Genomic DNA, 5,773 nt, shown 5'->3' with positions numbered 1-5,773 from the left:
TACACTGCTGCAATAATCAACATTACTAAACTCTATTTTGTTTCAGGTGTGAGTGTGGGGGTAATTAACGTTTATATTGACCCACAGAACGGGGAAGGATAAAACTATGAAACAGTCAAAAATGGGCACGTTACATCAGGATTACATCAGGTACGATTTTCGGTTACAATTCTCTCATATTAAAAATTGTAAATCTCCATTAGTATTATATAACGCACAATAAAAGCATAAAACGGCACAAAGTCAGGTCTAAAGTAGCACTAAATTGTAATATTGCATATTTCCGTTGTGTAGCGCACAAAACGAGCACATTTCGGATGTTAACTTTAGTCCAAAATGGAATTCGATCGACAGTCCTTATTAAGTTGTAAGTGGCACAATTAAGCAAAAAACCAAGTACTGTTCGGTTTTTGGGTTTGGGAGCACAACTTACTGCATTCCTCAGGGATAAGGTGCCGGTTTTATTGGGGATCAAAAAGAATAATATTTCTATTTAATAAATAAATTTGGAAGTTTGTATATATGTAGGTGATAAAGGAGAAAGAAAAGGTTTAATATAATGCGAGAGCATTGAATGAAAGTGAACATCCCCAGAGGGGACGTTAGTCGTGCAGCAAGTAAGCTGCGAGAACAGTAGTAGCCGAGAAAATCCCGCCCCCGGCTTTTATCTGCCCAGTTTGTGATGTAATGGTAACCCTCGCTGCAAGTAGGAAGGTTTTCAGTATATGTTTAACAGATCTCACGTTCGTTGTTCAGATTTGAGCTTTACCGTGTTTAGTTTTCCGGGCTGTTATGTACATTATATACATCGATTGTTACGTTACCCTATTCTACTCGCACTAAAATCTTTTACTGGTACAAAACGGCGGCGGCGGCGGCCTGCTTAATTGGAGCCGCTTAATTCAGCGCGGCGCTCCAACTACCCCACGGTCACGTATTAAAGGTAAGTTCAGAATTTCTTTAGTAAATAAATCATTTGGCACGATTCTATTCTATGAGAGTTTTGTTTGCTAGTTTTCGACGTAGCTTCGTGCCAAAGAGATCGACTGGGCTCGCGGTCTTTGAATTTCTTTTGTGTTAACAAAAAAGTAGTTTCCCTCGATGTTTCCTTTTGTGCCTTACAGTTTTGTGCAACTATTTCTTCGATGTGATTACTGTAAGTGAGCATTTCTCGTTATTACTATATAGCCAAAGTTCAGTTCGCGACGGCAGTTAACTAGTGGATCCTTTCCAACTTTTCAAAATAATTGGATTGTGTTTATAAAAATGTCGTATGCACCCCTCACTGGACTATCTGAGATTATAATTGTCCTAAATGGTAAAAGATGTTACAACCATGGGACCATTCTATTAAGCCTAAATTTATTTTACCCGTTGACTAGCATCATAAACCATATAACGTTTTTTTTGCCGAAGTGTATAAGATTTCATAGGTCCGTGAAGCTTACTTGCACCGGTTAGTTTTGATTGGTTTTGGACAAACAAAGTTAGTTTTTCATTTGTGTCAGACATTTGACACTACCCATGATATTTAAATGTAATTTTTGGTTAAGGGGTGTAAGTTTTCATAAGATGTTCTTTCAATAGTTTATCCGTGGGTACGGTACGTCGTAAATTTTGAAGTGGCGATTTAATCAACGATATTTGCAAGAAAAATGTTTCTTTTGTGCCACATTGTGTGGTTAAAAATGGTGCGGATAAGTATAATTACTTGATTTATAGTCTTAAGATATATAGAAATACAACGTGTATTTATTTAGAGTACAAGTAAATAGGTACCACTAGTGGATCTTGAGATGTCAAACTCCTAATTTGAGCACCAATTTAAAATCTTCGATTTTCTGGTGGAGGAGTATAGTGACTGACACCAAATTTACTCTAAATTTATTTTAGATTAAAAAATAAGGGAGTAAAAACTAGGGTTTCCTATTTAAAATATCAAAGTGTTTAACGTAACGTTAATAAACGGTGTGCTAACTTCTATGCTATTTAATAAAGCTGGAAGTCAAATAAAAGCTGATTGGATTAATTAAATAACCCTTTTATACCACTTTTAAGTCAGTTTTGAATTAGTATTCTGTGTGCGACTTAACTAAAGCAATCATGTTATATATCAAAATTAGGAAAAACGTATAGCTTCCGAAAATCACTGGGGCGCGTCGCGCAGGAGTGGCAGAATGGAGATATACCCACCCTTAAAAATGATTAATATGTATACAGGGTGGTGACTTGCGTAACGCATCATAGGGATCTCAATGTAAAATTCATAACATGCGATTATTGGCTCCCCAAATTATTTTAGAGTAAAAATGTGTTAAGGTTTTTAACAGAAAAATTTTTTTACGTCAATCAACCGTATTAGTTTTCAATTTTTTGCATAATAAAGACGGAAAATTGGAAAAATAAAACCCCTACCTTTTTCAATAATCTGTGATGCCATGGAATTTTATAATACAAAAATTACACCCAATATCCGTCATGCCATGGAATGTCTGCTATAAAACAAATGAAATTCTATCGAAAAGTATTATATTTAGAACAGCGAATAAAGAAACAGACCAAATTACTAAAAACGGTTTCCTAATATAACAATTTACAATAAATGTTCGAATAAGTCAACATTAACTGCAAGACAGTAACCAAGTCGATCATAAAATCCATTTTGAGCTGCTACTAATTGATAACTGGATATCTTTTTGTTTTAGAAAATTCCATGGCATAGCAGATTATTGAAAAAGATGCGGGTTTTATTTTCCCAATTTTCCGTCTTTATTATGAATATGATTAAAAACTAATACCTACGGTTGATTGGCGTAAAAAAATTTTTTTTACAAAAAACTTTAATACACTTTTGCTCTAAAATCATTTGTGGAACCAATAATAATCGCATGTTATGAATTTTACATTGAAATCCCTATGATGCGTTACACAAGTTACTACCCTGCATTTGCATTTACTTATACTTGTATATTATTTTAATTCTCAAAGAATTTTACATATTACTATAAAGTAGAAAGGGTTTAAAAAACAACAACATAATGTTAATTCCAATTACACTTAAAAACATGTAGTCCAGGCTAAATAGCTCTAAAATGATTTATTTTCAAACAAAATTAGTTACTGGGCGAAACCGGGTTTTTCAGGCAGGTGAAATGAATAGAAATTGGGAAAAAATAGTTAAAACAGCTGAATTCTTCCGCGGGTGAAATGACGGGGGTTGAAAGGGGTGGAAAGTGGTATTTTGAAAATTGTGGCAAAACTATTGATTTTAGACGAAAATGTTAAATGTAAAAGTTATAGAGATTAAAAAAATGAGCAACTGTTGTATCTGCACTATTTTCACATAACCTCCAATTTTCCTAGAAAAAACGGAAAAACTGTTTTTTTCGTTTTTTATTCTTATTTTTGCAAAAAAATGTCGTAGGGGTTTGAAATTTGGAGGTAACATAACTTGTTTTATGATAAAACAGAAGATAATTGTTTGGGCCCATAAAGTTGAACCGTTTCCAAGATCTCACGACTGTAAAAATCACCTCTTTTTCAAGGGGATGAAAAATCTATTTTTTTTCATCGTACAGAGATGCGCAGGGTAGCAAAATTTTCGTAACGACTTACATTTTAATAATCAAAAATAAAAAATATTATTCCAATAGAAAAATTTCAAGAAAAGCGGCAAAAACGAGGGGAACAGTTTTAAGGTACACCGTTTTTGACAGTAGGTAAATAGGCTTTTTTGCAAATTTAAACGTGTATCCGCGCTAATAAAAAGTTTTAGAAATCTGTCTCCTCTCTCCTCTTTAATGTTGCTAAAGTATTTTCTTTTGTTTCCCAGTGTCCAACTGCCTTAATTAAAACATCTTTATTATTACTTTTTTCTGCGCATTTTTACTGCAGTAAAAGCAATTCGAAGTAAAATCGAATTCTTTTGCTTCCTGAACAATATGTTTTTGTTCACTAACTCTTCTTCCTGCCTGTTTTACAGCTGATGGGATTAAGCTGGGACTGTTGATCGTTTTATAGGAATTATGAATAAAATCATCATAAAGTTTATTCTTGCAGGTTTGACATCTCAAATCATTTGCTTTTGGCCGGTAAAACCAACGTTCTTATTGCAGATTTTGCAAGTTTATTAACAGGCCCAACGCAATTGCATCAGCTATAAAACAAGCAGGAAGAAGAGCCAGTGAACAAAAATAAATTGTTCAAGGATCAGGAAGCAAGATACATAATTCGATTTTATTTCGAATTGCTTTTATTGCGGTAAAAATGCAGAAAAAAGAAATAATAAAGATGTTTTAACTAAAACAGTTGAGCATAAGATAACAAAAGAGAATATTTAGGGAAACATTAAAGAGAAGGAAGAAGACAGTATTCGAAAAAATCTTTATTAACATCCAACATGTTGATTAAATCATGTCAAAAACTGTGTATATCTTAAAACTGTTTTTCCGGTTTTTGGCGATTTTCTCGAATTTTTGCTATAGGAATAATATTTTTTTATTTTTGTTTATTAAAATATAAGTCTTCCCGAAAATTTTGCTACCCCGCGCACCTCTGCACGATGAAAAAAAATAAATTTTTCATCCCCTTGAAAAAGAGGTGGTTTTTTTCAGAAATCGTGAGATCTTGGAAACGGTTCAACTTTTTGGGCCCAAACAATTATCTTCTGTTTTATCATAAAACAGGCTATGTTACCTCCACATTTCAAACCCCTACGACATTTTTTCGCAAAAATAAGAATAAAAAACGAAAAAAAACAGTTTTTCCGGTTTTTCCAAAGTTATTTAGAACCAGGGGCGGACTGGGTACTTACGGGCCAGGTGGAATTGCATAGGTTACGGGCCATTACAGTATTAGTGTAGTAATGATGGTGGCGGGGGGGGGGGGGGGGGGGGCCAACTCTGCGGTGCACCACAAAAACATTTTTTTGCTTCATTTTACTACTCCTTTTTCGGAAATCAATTACAATACAGTTTTTTTTTTAAATTGCAGCTGATGATTAAAACTTTTGATTGAGAAGTCCGATCGAAAAAGTACGGATTGTTTTAGATTCTACGCACCAAAATTAATAAGAAAAAGTGTTTTCCCGAGAAATTTTGGTGCAGTCGTTTTTTGGTAAAAAAGGAAGGTTATATACACTGCCTTTTTTTGAGCCACGAAAAAAAAATTGTCTCAGATCGACCAGGGAAAAAATTTTCTTTCATGCTACGACAAAAAATGATAAATTCATTGTAAAACATTTCAATTAAAACAGAATTTTTTAATTTTTTAACAACCTAACATCAACCCCAATTAGAGAAACGTGTTAATAACTTATTAATAGTGCAAGAAACTAAATACAGCACATACTTATAAATTTCCAACGGGCCATTATGACGTACTGGCCAGGTGGCAATCGCCACCCGCCCCCCCGAGCCAGTCCGCCCCTGTTTAGAAAGATATTTCAAAATAAATGACACATTATTATGGCCACTCTTTTTCCTCTACAAGATGGTAGCTTTAAATTTTAAGTTTGACGTTACGTCTCCGGTTAACAACCGTCAACTTTGTATTTTCTTATGGAAGTCATTTTTACTTTTTGTGTCATTTGAGCTTTTTTTTCTGATTTTAAAAATGTAAATATCACTATTTTTAATATGGAATGGCGCTAAAACGCAAGAAACTACAAATATACACTACCCAAGATATTTTAATAATATTTATCTATCAAGAAAGTTGACGATGGTTAACGGGAGACGAAACGTCTGACTATCATCTTGTAGAGGGAAAAAAG

The sequence above is a fragment of the Photinus pyralis genome, unplaced genomic scaffold (assembly GCF_008802855.1).
Source record: "Photinus pyralis isolate 1611_PpyrPB1 unplaced genomic scaffold, Ppyr1.3 Ppyr1.4_LG3a, whole genome shotgun sequence".
NCBI lineage: Eukaryota > Metazoa > Arthropoda > Insecta > Coleoptera > Lampyridae > Photinus > Photinus pyralis.
This window is presented reverse-complemented; position numbering follows the sequence as displayed.